The following is a 14,797-nucleotide window of genomic DNA, read 5'->3' on the forward strand; positions in this document are numbered from 1 at the left end:
ACTTTACTCAAATATCTTTACTAATTAAGCATGCTTCATCACATTAATAAGGAGCAACATCTTTGTGTTCCCTGGAAGCCGGGTGGATGTCGCCCCCACACTCCTCTGCCCCTTCTGGGCTTGAGTGAGAATCTTTCCTCTGAAGCATGGTACTCATCGGAGTGTGCAGCTGCATCATGTGAGCCACTGAAGGCGCTGGAGCAGGGTGAGGTGATGGTTGTGGTTGTAATAAGGGGAAGGGGGTTGTCAGAGTGAGAGTATGTGGGTGGAAAGAGTTACTATTACTGCAACACGCATGCACATTGTATTTCACTGTGGATGTACTATAAGTAGCCATGTTCTCTTCATTCTCTCCTCGGTGGAAAAAAAGTGAATAGAAGAAAAAAAGAGGGAGATTTTCCTTGAAAGGGAGGCTCATTAAAGTGCCATCCTGTAATGGTGTCTGTGGAGTATTCTGTATGGCCTGATGTTTGCTCTTGATGCAAAGAGACGGCGGCTGCAGGGGAAGTTCAGACAACCCCACCAGCTGCTGCGTGGTATTAAGCTGAAATGCAGACTTTACCAATTGCCAAGAGTGAGACTTTGGCTATGATGGATGCATTCCAAGTATTATACTTGTACTTGTGATGGTGCAATCAGCATTTGGAGAGAGGCACACTCGTTGCGCTGTCATGCATCTGCTTTTGCAGCTCTCTCCTGTCAGTTCAGAGGCCTTATCAGCACAGAGCCACCAGTTGATCTCACGGGCAAGAGAAGCTTTTCGTAGGCGTCACATTAATTATTCTTTTCATAATTAAATGCCAGCTCCGTAGACAATAATGTGTGTGGAAAAAATGTATTCTAAAAATATAGTTTTGAGGGTACTGAGTAGCATAGATGGAGGGTGGAGGTTTAATGTAACACAAGCATCCCCAATAAGCACCATGCCACATTATACAGACGTGCGTGAAAATAGTTTAGGATAAATATGGATGCTGTCATCAAAGATACAAAATGTCCTCTTTCCTGAGCAGAGCATTATGTCTAAGCAGGACACCTGGCCTCAGCTAACATCACCTTGAATAATTACAGCACGCAGCTCCTTTGTCTGATGTTGGTCAAATACATCTCTCAGATTTATCAGACACAATAAATACAATAAAGACTCAATATAGGACGTTACCTTTTTAGGAAGTATACGTTAAAGGTACTCAAAATACTGAAAAAGTAGGGTTGGGATTGCCTCCATATGGCTCTCATACCAGTACATGCACGAACATGCACCCACAGCCGGACATATGACAACAAACAGCACAAACAATGGAGAAACTCAGATCACAACACACACAGGAGAGTGACTTCATTCTCTGCTCAGGACGCCAGTAATCCACTATATTAATGTTCTGAATACCAAGTACAGGGCCTTAAATGACGTCAATCCAGGCAGCAGCCATTATCCTTTCATCATACACCCATCACAAAACAGTTCTGAGTTTGTGCATAATGGGAATGCTGTAGCAACAGTCAATGTTGCTGACCCGAGGGCTGCAACTAACAACTATTTAAATTTTTTTTTTTGATTCATCAAATTCTTGTTTAGTCTATAAAATATCTAAAGGTGGTAGAAAATGACAACCACAATTTTCCATAATCTCAAGATGTCTTCAGAGTGTTTTTGTTCGACCAACAGTGCAAAACTCAAAGATATTCAATTTAGAAACATATAAGAACAGAACGAAGCGGCAAACTCTCACATTTGAGAACCTGGAACTAGGGATTTTCTTTTCTCGTCTGCTTGATTAACATTGATTAACCAAATTAATGATCGCTCACCTCTGGCTACATTTTAATCCAATAGAAATACTCCCCACTGTCTTCTTAACTGTGTAGGCTAAACATGTAAAGATGGAGGTTTGCATCACCTATAATCTGAATTTTGGTCGGGGAGTCCTTTTGTGTTTACTGTGTTTGAGACAAGTCAAGACATCACAAGTCTGCAGATCAGCACTTTGAAGATAACACCTCTTGTCAGAAGATTTAACAAGTGCAGGACTCGACTGTGAGAGACTGTAGGATGAGAGAAAGCCTAGAGCACTCCTCCTGTTTGCTGTGACAGTGTGGATTTGAATTTGCTGCCAGTTCCAATTCCTCGCATGACTTCTCTCAGATTGGCAGGCTGGCGTAAATTTTAAACCCAGATGTATGCTTTAGCTTCTACATTTTCACCTTCACCTGTCCCCTTCTGTCTACACTTGTCACTTATATTTTGAACATACGTATCTCAGCTAATGATGAAGAATTTCTATGTTGAGTTGAGAGGAACTCTGGGATTTTGTGTAAATAAATTGGAAAACTTCTGGCTACATGTGGTGTAACTCAGAGAAGTGTGTATAGATTGTATGAGCTGACTGGTAGCGCAGCGGTCATGTGGCTCATAAAGGTCTTGTAGGGGAAGACAGGAGGGAGACTCGCTCAGACAAGAAGAACAGTAAAATGCCAACCTGTGAGTGAAGGTGAAGGGAAGGTGTTGACACAATGCTGAGATGCGAGCTTCCTGTTACCTCTGGCTCAGACATCCCCACTGCAATGCCTTTGATACTGAAGCGTGGCATGACATCTTGTACATTTGTTAAAAACAAACAAACTGTATCAGGCCAAACAAGCAGTCCTAAGATTCTGGATCACTGGATCCAATGGCAGACTCGAGCTGTCTCAGGGGCAGGATAGAAAAAAAAATAAAAGGGCAGCAGCTGTATGCAGTGGGGAACCGGCATGCTGAAAGGTTTCTACTGTATATGGGGACTGCATCATGTGTTTACTACTAGAAAAGGCAGACTACAGAACACTTTGTTTTCTATACTAAAAGGGCAACCTGAAGGACTCTTTATCACATTTTCTCTACTATAAGAGCACCCTAGAGGGCACTTCATCAGGTTTTCTCTACTAGCAGGGCATCCAAGTGTTTTTTCAAAAAACATGGTGGCACCAAGATGGGCAGATGCTTATATACATTTTGTTGTTAATTTTCCCCCACTTATCTGCTCATGAATTGCCCATGGTGGTGCTCAAACACAGTCCCAGTTAGAGTTGTTCCCATAACGGTATCGGAAATGCCTCAAACACTGCCTAAAATGTTGCCATCAGTGAGTACATGAGTCTCTCCACTGACCCAATGAAAATTGTGTTTTTTTTTCCAGTTATGACTGATTGTTAAATCAACAGCAGGAGAAAAGGAAATGGTGACATTCATTCTGTGTATGTATTTGGTTCAACCTGAGCCAGGCCACTCAGCAATCATGAAAAGTAGTTATGACTTGGCAAAATGAGGACTCAAATGAAGTCAGGGTACGATGAATGCAGGCTTTATTTCTGACACTCAAATACCCTCTTTAGACAAAGCGATAACTCAACAGGCTATTAAACTCTAAACTTGTCCATGTGGACGAGAACTTTACAAAGAAAACAATCGTTGCAAGAATCACCACACAAATAAACTGAAAATCGCTCCAGAAGGGACAAAAGGCCAAAGCTACGCTGATCTGAATAATAATCTATGAAAAGTTCACAAAGTAAAATCACTCACAAGGAGAAAAAAAATAAAGGTTACAAACATAAAATTTGCTGCACAGAGCTAATAAAATTACAACTCAAAGATACTCCAAGAGGAGGAAAAACAAAGGTACTATGAAATTAAACTAGCTTCTCAAGCTAACCAAAAAACTTTAGAAACAAAAAATCATTGGGTGGACACAGTCAGGTAATCAGGGAACACAGCAGACCGGTGACACAGGAGGAAGGGCACGAGAGGAGGATTACTTTTCAAATAAAACATGAAATTCACAAGACAAAAAACCCAAGACAAGACACCTCTCACCGCAGTGTGACAAAAGTAAGCTTTACTCAACTACTTATGTATAATTTGTAGATAGTATTTCCATTCACCTTAAATGAAAATGTTACTCCACAACATTTATCCGAAAGCTCCATTGAAATGCTGTAGTAATAATAACAATCCAATAATGTAATAGTTTAACACTGAGTGCTGTATATGCCTATTAGAAAATCCTCCCTGAAAGGAGGCCGTTGTCCATGTCCTCCAACTGTACGCCTGTCTGGGCAGTGCACCACCAAAGCCCACCTAAATAATCTGAGGCCACTGTTAATTTCACATTAGCTGTAGTGATGCTGAGGAAACCCAGCACCGAGGCCTTAGCGCACCATCAGCAATTTATAATCAGGACCCTGTTAATACAGGCACTGGAGTATGGAGTACAAGCTCCTGTTCTTCATGAATCCTGGAGGATTTTGGCAGCGTGACAACATGCTCAAGGCTGTGAATCAAAAAACTGTCTCAAAAACAAAGGCTTTTAGTACGACAGTGTTCTACAGTAGGTGTTGACAAATTACTTTTAGCCTCTTTGTTAATATTTGGACCATAAAACATCAAGCTGCAATTATAATCTGTAGCTGGAGAGTTTGCAAATAATTTCCGTTCAGAATGGAGCCAATGGCTGTATTTTTGGCCAATGTTGACAGTAGCAAAAAGGTCCACTGAGTTTAATATCAGAGGGATTTTTTGCCAATAATAACAATATAAAGTACAGATGCTTTTGTACATCCACCCTTGAAGGTGTCGATTGAGGTCGTGTTGCTACTCAAATATGAAGCTCTCTGTCTTTCATCTGTTTATTTCACAGATGAGTTCACAGTGTCATTATCAGATGTTCCTTGATGCCTGTGCTCCATCAAACAGCAGAGGCAAACACTATCTGCAATGTATTGATTTTCTTATTAGGAATGCTCCGCCAAAGTAGTTAGTGTCAAACGCACCACGAAGCTTCAGAGTGTTTGGATTCAAAAACGTCCAGATGCATTGAGGGGCTTGTAGCTTTCAATGTACTGTACTGAGATGCACAAACTGTATTTTCTCTAATGCAGTTGACTCGATTAGATTTCTCCTCCACGCTGGAGTGGGAATTAAAATCTTTCTTCCAAACACCATCTTTTGTGATATTGTAGTCATTTGGAGGGGGAAGCAATCCTGCTTTCCAATACGCCTGTTGTTTCTATTGTCTGAGGTCGAGTGATTCATGTAAGTCAGCACGATCCAAAGCTAATGAAAGAGCAGATCTGACAAACAATCAATGCTATCAAGATACAAAGCCTGGAGCAACTGATTAAAAGGCCTTGAACTTTGACCCGTTATTTATAAAAAAAATAACCTACATGAGAGAATATCCACTATTCTTTACTATGATGACTCATAGCATTATCTATTCACTGTGTACAATACAAAGGGAACTGTCACAGTGTGTATCAGCAAGGAGAGCTGATGGTTGTAATTCTCCCTGAAGGCAAATTTATTTCTGTAACCCAGGGAATATGATCAGTATTTGTCAATATTAACGGTTTTACTCCCTAAAGCCAGAAACAAGAAAACTATAACTGAAAGCGATTTCATAGACAGTAAAAGCAGCCATCCAAAAAAATCCATAAAATTGACTATTGCTTAGGAATACATATGACATACATAATTATTATTATTATCTCTATAAACAGACCATCTAACACTGTGCAATTAGGCAAGTACAGGCAAATAGGTATATGGCTATTTCATGTACGCTTAAAAAGTTAATTTTTATCGTCATCATTCTCAAGTAGTAACAGTTGTATGCAGGGCTTGGTAGTTAAAGTTGCCAGGTTGCCATAATTTTGAGAAACTAGCAACTGATTCTCAGCCTTCGTTGCCATCAGTGGCAACCAGTCTTTAACATAAAACAAATAGGGACAGAAAAATGCAAAATGTGTATCCTGGCATAAATACATTTTGAATATTTGTGACATCGGTGATATTGAAATATTGCTGTTGCTGTCAGTGTGTTGGTAAATTTACTTGTGTGTGCACAGACGTTTGTTTGAGAGACAATGGTGAAGCAGTTGTTTCACTGCGGCGTGAAAAGTTGGACTAGCAGAAAGGAACTTTGTTAAATGTGGGGTCGGTTTGGCACGTCTTCAGCAGTAGGCTGTCACTGCGTTATATCTTACTCAAAATAAGATGAAACTAAAAATGGCAACTTTATTTTCAGTTTCGGGAACCAAAAGCTTATACCTGAACTCCAGTCAGCAACCAATTTTAAAAATTAGTGTTGAGACCTGATTTTATGTTTTAAGGAAAGAACATTTTACTGGCACGGAAACTTTTCTGGGATGCATACGTTTGGGCATCACTGCAGAAACTAGACAGATTTTGTGAGTGTAATGTGGGAATGCCTGGAAAATGCAGTGGTTGGAGTCAATAGCTCCACAGCACCGTACGTCACTGAGAGAATAAATCAACGTGAACTGAGGGGCCAAGTACCTTTGTATTGTTTCTCTGAGATAGGAAATGCAATGATGAGATGATTTTTGTTCTGTAAATGTAGCATGTGAACATCTTTGGTTAAACAAGAGCCATTTCAAGCCATCCTTTTACAATCATCTGAGCTTAACACCCTGCTGTGTGTCTGTGTTTTATACCAATCCTGCCTTCTTATCCCCTGCTTTGTGTTGAGAAGTCAATTTTCTCATTCACTGATCTAATTCACTGCAAAGATTAATTTGCTCCCCTCATTTGATTTCACAGTAATTTAATAAATTCCAGAAAAATGTCATCAGCGTTCCTTTCACCTTTGAGAGGAACCTTAATTAGAAACACTAATGCGTAATTATTCTTTTATTTCCGGTTTATCGTAGCCAGCGTGAATAGAATGAAACAAGGGGATGACAGCAGATTTTAGCTTTAGAGAATTAATTTCATATCAGCATGATTACATGAGTACAAGAGTGTCATTTGTTTTTTTTACACGTGTTTGCATGGAGCCGCTCTATCCAGCTTGTAGGAGACTGCAATTAACCTCTGGTGTCCCCTCTTCAGCATCTCTCACATAGTTATGTAACACTTACTTTATCATTAAGGAGACGGTTCCTTTTAATAGATGGAAACCTGGTCAGATCCCATAAAGATAGGCTCTATTAAGGAATGAGATGTACCACCAAACAATATGTCTCATAATCACCATGTCATATCATGCGTAGACACGTGTTAGAAACCAGGTTAGAAATCTGTTGTCAAGATTGAAAAGCAACAGCCGGGCCTGCCGTGTTTGTTCAGGTGGCAGGTTTTATAAAAGGGAGTATTTTTGAAGTTCATTGTCATGATGACACGAGCTCAGTTATTAAATCATGCACTTCTGCCACCTAGTGAAACACTAGAGTATTACAGTCTGACTCAGAGTCCCTGTTGAGCTGTTATTGCATGAATGAGCAATGAGCTATGACTGCAGCAAAAATAAATCAGTGCTTCCTCCCTGTGGCAAAGCAAGGTCAGTGCTGTTTTGATCTACTTTCACATTTTCCGGCTATTTATAATCCACGTCTTGTTGAGTGCCATTTGTAAATTGCATGTCCTGCTTGTCATGGCTATAAGAATTATTTGACACAGCTTGATGTAAGCAAGAGGTGACCTTCCAAGAGGCTGTTTGACAAGCTGAAAGATTATTACCAAGTTGTTTGTTTTAAATTATTATTATTCTACAAGCCATAACAAAGTGCTGTAGTTTCTGCCAAAATATTTGCACTTGCACAAAGACACCGGATCCTTTATAGAATAAAAGGGCTGCTAACTCTGAGGGACATATTCCTGATTAATGTCATTTTATAGCAGGCAAGCCCACTGTTAAAACCTATTTAGATGTCACAGGTCAGAGTAAAGGGCCCAGGACAAAACTCAACTTAATCTCTGCAGTGTTTTGGGAGCCATTGTCCTGCTTCTGCAGCTCCGATAAAGCCACTTCACTCCTTGTTGAGAACACTGGCAGGCACACACGGGGGCCATTAATGTTGAAAAGCCACTACCCCACCTCTTCCCCAGTGCTACCCCGGGAGCCACAAGCTCCATTATGGCTCCCACTCTCTGAATTAATGGCGCTCACCGGCCGTATGAAAGAAAAAAAAGTGATTTTAATTATAGGCCTCAATGATACCAGAGAGGAAAACGGAAAGAGGGCTGCAGGGAAATCTTTTGTGCCTCCAGAGGCAGCGCAGCCAAGCTAATTCAAGTTTCCATTGTATCCCACTCTTGAGAATAAGGGTTTTACCGCAGGTGAATTAAAATGGGAAATTATCAAACGCAGTTAATGTGTGTAAATTTGAGTTTCCCCTCTAAGGTCTTACTTTTTACCAAAGTTCTTAAAAATCTGGGAGCAGATGATGGAATTCAGTGTTTAATTGAAATAGTTTGAAGTAGAGTTATAATCAGATATTCCCCCATCATCATGTCACGTTATCACTCTTTATGTTACTAAGTCATGCCTGTTCCCTGCAGGTTGTGAAGCGGTGATGATCCAAGATTTGTTCCTTTGTCTTTTGAGACTTTTACTTAGAAACTTAAACAACGTGAGAAACTTGTAACTATAAGAATTTATTTTCGTCATCTCATCTGATAAACATGGGTGAAGCATTCTGTATTTCCTTCTGCTGCACCTCTTGTAATATTTTTACTTTGATTTTTTAAGAATTCCTCTACCTTATTGTCGGACATACTGACAGAGAATTGCTGTTGCAAATCCCACACCAGGCTCAGGCTGTCCATTTGCCAGTTCTGTAACAGTATCCATGCGGAGACAGACGAGCGGAGTCAGCACCTACAGTAAATGTCCATAATCCACTGTCAGCAGGCAGTAGAGGATTTCTTAAACTTCTCAGCAGTGGTCAAAACATACCAACCAGCCATCGTACTAACCGGCATACCAATAAACAGTCCATCACTAGTGCAAAGATATAGTTTTTATAACTGATTTGGTAACTGGTTTTGTGCAGTTATCTCAGGCGCAACAAGACAGGAAACATTGTACATATTAAATATGTTTGTTAAAAAATTGTAGTGATTAATTACTGTTATTTGTCTTTCTTTGGGTTATTTCACGGTGAGACAAAGCAGCTTGTATGTCCAGTTAGACAAACGATTGTGATTCCTTAAACACCATTTGAGGGAGTTCTTCTTTATCATAAACCATGAACAAGATTTTCACATTAACTCTTTGATGTTTGGATGGCCTGTCAGTGGACCACCAAGGAGGCCACAGAGGACTTTTGGTATCATCTGAAACTAGAAATTTGAAGGAATATATTGGTACTAATCATGACATGCTAACTTGTTGGGAAGTTGGCGAAGTATGTCTGCAAAAGTTAGGCTATTTTTTTGGCAAGGGGTCCCTTGACCTCTGACCTCAAGACATCTGAATGAAAATCAACTCTACGGTTACCCACGAGTCTCCCCTTTACAGACAGAGAGTGAAACGTTCTTATGCAGTACAATTGTGCTATCTTCGCCTATTTGAAAATGAAGTATTTGAATATTTCTGCATACTGTGGTCCCTGAACAGTCTTGAAATGGCATAAATTGCAAAAACTTATAGTTAGCCCAAATATGTTCATGCGTGATGATGTTGGTCAACAAAGTTTCATTTAATTGTTGAAAGACCATTTTTTGAAACCTGAGCTCACTGTATAAAATGACCTGCTGTGACCTCCAGGATAATCACGGCCTCATTGAACTTTACAACCACAAACTAAAGCCCTCGGGGAGTCAGAAGATGGATGGTTTTTGATACCAAATCATGGCATGGATTTTTCTATGGTGTTCCTCAGGGTCTGGGTGTCTTAATGTGGTATTTAAGATGGATTTTTGACCATTTTTAAAAAATATCACTTGGTCAAATTGGTCAAATTGGTCAAATTCCGCACCAAATCTGTTTAACGAATAGTATCAAACCATCACCCGCTTAAATAACGTATGAGGCATACAAGAGCATGGAAATGGGAATTATAAACCACAATTATAATGTTCTAAGCCCTTATACACTGATACACAAACTTTCAACATTGAACAGTTGCCTAACAAAAACACTGCTTAGTACAGACAGATAGACAGATAGAAGACCTTGACGCAAGGAGCTGCATCTCAAATTAATCTTCAGATTCCAAGATTTAAGATGATGTATACCACTTCTATGTGACATCTGTTTACCTGATATGTCCCCCTGACCACCCCCTGTCCCCCACCCTTACCCCTCTTAAAAAAAATAGGGTGCCTGCTAGGAGTTTAAGCAGATGTATTAAAGGTAGGCTACACGTACTGCTGCGTAAACCCTGCAGAGAGCCGGGGGAGACAGCCAGTCCATTAAATATCCCTTTCACCTGAAACCCAAGAAGCACCTCTTAAAGAGAGTCACTTGCAATCAGAAAGCCTCCATTTAATTACAACACACAGGAAATTACCAAGTGAATGGGTCAGGCGCTGATAAGAGGCTGAGCCCCGGGGATGACAGCTCCTGAAACCCGAGGAGACCCAATCTCAAAGCAGACTTATCACAAAGGCCAAGTCTGGAAGCCTGACAATCTGATTGTACTGTCATCCAGATTCATAATTAATATATTTATCAAATTAATCGCTGAAAAGAGCCCTGCCTCTCGAACAGTAGGCAGATTCATTTGCCACTGGCTCGGCTTACCGCTAATAACAGTGTTGCGAGGGAAATAGGCCCAGAGTGGCTCAATGCCCCAGACCTCATGACAGACAAATTGCTCATCTGTGTAGAGATGATATGGGGAATTTAGAGAGTGAAAGAAAGAAAAATGTCATTGTTTGGTGACAACCACAATTGCACCCTTGTTTCAGATTGCGAGTACCAAGTTGGAGGAACATAAAAGGGGCACTTTTTACTTTGGGAGAGCTGAAAATACCTGTTGTTATACCTCTGTTTTACAAATCACTCATCAAAGGGTCTGTCTCTGCATTAGGTTGTCCAAGTAAGGGAGGATGGCACTGTGTAGAAAATGTGTAGAAATAGTTTTTCTGTATGTTGATCTGAATCAAAATACGCAGTGACATGCAGACTGAAGTGCAGTAGTGAGAAAATGAGAAAATGGTTATTTATGAATTGTACTGTGCCAAAATCAGGGATGCTTTAACTTAAAAGAATGCAAAACAACAAAGCAACATTAGCATTAGCTCCATGATGGTCAAGTATAACCACAGACTGGCACAAACATCTGAACTCTACCCTTCTCAAGAGGATGAGCAGATTGTCAGTCAGCTGGCAAGACTTATGTAAACTAAATGTTATTTAAGCCTGTGAATGTTCTCATTTGTCCAGGTTATCGTTATCCTCAAAGCAATTTCAGTCAAAAGCAACTGGACTTGGTTGTTTGTCTAGGAAGACGTTTCACCTCTCATCCAAGAGGCTTCATCAGTTTATGTACGCATCTGACCAGGCTGGGACTGGACCAACTAGCTGGTGTGAGATCCAGGTATTTAACCTTTCACAAGGCCGATGATGTCACTGGAACCCTTTGTGCTCCAAGTGCCAACGGCCGTCGTTAGAGTGGCAGTCGTTGGTGGGAAGTTGGTTTCGATTTCGTTAGTGCTCTATTAAGTCTAAATGTTATTTACTGCAGTTGTTTAATTTCTAATGTGTACGCAAGTGGTTGTAATCGTTTTGGACAGAGTCTTGAAGCACTTCAACCTCTTTTGAAGCTTCAAGTGTAAGTCCGAAATTCACAAAAAGATTTGACTTGTTGCTAACGTTCTTTTGTTTATTAATAATCTTCCTCTATACGTTGAAATGAAATGGAGAAACGCAATGGTATGAGCAAAGTAAACAATATCTGTCTGTATCCACATGTAAAAAAATTGTTATCTGTGTTGTTGAGAACAGAGCAGACCCTTTCTCTATCTTAGATATTGTGCCACTCCATTGTCAAAGGTACTAATTACATATTGGACACATATGGTTCAAATTAGCACACTAATGAGAGTCTTGAAAAACTGCTGGGTGAGAGTGAAGGGGCCCCTTTTGTCTCCTGGATTCCCATCTGAGCCCCTGAAAGGCATGAAATGGGTAATAGTCATTGGTCATCAGAGCTGTAATTACATGATAAATGTCAATATTACATCAAAAACAGAGACACATATGTCTTTAACAGTCTTATTCTTCATGTATGTTTCGTTATGACACTCGTGTAACACTGTACACTATATTCATTTATTTAATATTGCTTTACATAAACTTCTCAAGTAATCTGTTTCCAAAAATGTGACACTGTAAAATGTAAACAGAAACAGAATGTGATGACAAAACATTGAAACCCCATATTTAATAGAAAATAGCATGAACACAACATTTCAAATGGTTAAATCAAGAAATGTCACAGTCTTTTGAAAATCAGTCAGCTCTTCTTTTAACGACATCCCGTAAGCCTTTGGGAACTGAGGAGACCAGTTTATGATCACTAACATCCACTGGTTTTCGGCCTCGTCCCTTGCATAAAGAGATTTATCAGATAATATTTTAATGATATTATGTACTGTATATGATGAAATCCACAAATTCTTTGCAATTTTAAGTTGAGAAACATTATTCTTAGATTGTTGCCAGTGCAGTCTTTCCCAGAGGGTGAACCCCTCTACATCTTTACTTCAGCCTCTTTAGATGCTCTTTTTTCCCCCCTAATCATGTTACTGACCTGTTGCCAGTTAACTGCATTAGTTGTATGATTTTTCACCGGGTATTTTCATTTAGCATATCACAACTTTTCCAGACATTTCTTTCCCAAGTCCAAACTTTTCTGAAACAATTTTTACCGCTTGTTCATGTGAACTACTTTCTCCATCTGTTTATAGCCTGAAGAAACCAAGTAAGCTTCCTTTCCTACAATTAATGCTCAATTAATCTCTTGTTTTTTTTCTGTAATTATGTTTTTTTAACATGTTGTCCTCCTCAGGGCTTGTGTTGGTGTTTATGCTGTCTATCAGCAGCTAGTTGAGATCCTTTTCCACAGTGGGAGCCCGCCTGGTTCAGCTCTGCAGGCTGAATGGACAAACTCTTCATGCCAACGACTGCACCCGTCTGGTAGCAAAGGCTTTTCAGCAGGCCAGCCTGCATCAATCAACTTAGTTAGAGGGCTCTCTCTATAATTGCCAACAATTACAATATGTGGCATGAGGGGTTGAACACTATTTTCAAACATGACAAAATGGCATCAAGGCCTCCTCTCACATCCAGTGATAATTGAACAATTAAACTTTAGCATAGAAATTACCTCTTCATATGGCATAACTAATTGCTGAGGCTGGCCAGTCACAAAGAAGGCTCTTAGAGGTCGATACCAACTGTTTTTCAGACTTTCACGGTTCATTTTTAAACCCACTTTGAACTGGGTATATTAACAGTTGGGTTAATAGTTATTGTGCTTTGTTTTACATTCAGCTATTTACATCAAAATAATAATTGAGTCTTATTTTGCAAATCTCTTTCCAGCACCCATGCTTTTTCAGGTGAATGGTCCTAATTATACAGGTGATTGAGACCCAGGAACATTTTCAGACCATTTACTTCAGGTCGTACAGCTGCAACCTCCATTAAATATCTCGATTGGACGGGATTTAAATCACCCGGTTTGATTGGGGCAGTTAAGCTCTTTATACTCTCCACTGTAAAAAGCTAATTCCCTCTGGAAGGAATGGACAAGAATCCTCTGAGAGCATATGGAGAATCTCTCATATTAATAATTCAAAGGAAATGAGCAAAAATTAGTGAGCACAGCATCAGCGATGTCATGAAGCCATTACTTCTGCAAATGAGATATTTGATTTGAAAGATGGAAAATGGAAAAATTGCCAGTATGAAAAATGTTCTTTTCTTTTCTACTGTAGGCGAAAACTGAAAATCATCTGCTGGTACATGGCAGTCAGATTCTGACAAATTCATGAAACTCATACCACTATCATTCTCCAGATTCGGCTTGTTTCTTTCTAATAAGGTTACTAAGCCCCCTATATAATAGTAGCTAAGCCCCCTATATGAACTCTGATGGCTAATTACCTTTTAGAGGGGACCTGAAAACCCTCAGCACCTCCTTGAACACACAGTGGAGCTTTTTTCAGGTGCATTAGGTGAAAATGACATTAATGCTAGCAATGGTAGACCCAAGGCTTCAGGAACCACTTGAAGCATGCACCTGGACGGCCTGTATTTCAGCCATGACAAAAGGCTGAAGACAACAACATGGGTCTCAAGGCAGCAGCATGTATAATGGCACCTTAATAAGCAGCTGCTAATTGATCAGGAAAAATCTGAGTGTTGGGTGAGCCTGAAAGAACATGAAATGTAGCCAGGGTAAAGTTTGTGCATCCAAAAACATGACAATGTTTGACACCATAAACTCCTCCTCGGTGGACAGTCAGAGATGAGACAGATTATGAATCTGATATTAACTCCAACCTGAAAAGGCCAAACTAGGAGCATGAGGCACATTTAATATCTAAACGTGGCTGCTCGCTCACACAAGTCATTTGCAAGTTCCAATACAAGATGATTATATGTGTTGATACGTGGAGGCAAGAGATGAAAATGATTGGAAACGTATCATGAGGCGGTGATTGTAGACAATATTAAACTGCACAAAGCAGCTTTTGTTCTCGAATTCCTGCAGCATTTCAGTCAGTATTGCCTCTGCTTTAATTTAATATCTATTTATTTTACTCCATTGTATGGGTTTTATTGAGGTTGCGCCTGCTTTATCGCCTAGATCTCAACCAGAAGTGAAGGTCAGGAGAGGCAGAGTGACTCTGTTTATTGGCTTCCATTGAGCCCATATGAGCTGATTTGGCTATCTGCTCTTGATATTAAGCTCTTTCATGGTATTTTGTGCTATCCGGATATTGTTTATCGCCACATTGAGATATTCTGTGTGTATTTACTGCTGAATTAAATATTCT

The sequence above is a fragment of the Echiichthys vipera genome (assembly GCF_963691815.1).
Source record: "Echiichthys vipera genome assembly, chromosome: 18".
Taxonomy (NCBI): Eukaryota; Metazoa; Chordata; class Actinopteri; order Perciformes; family Trachinidae; genus Echiichthys; species Echiichthys vipera.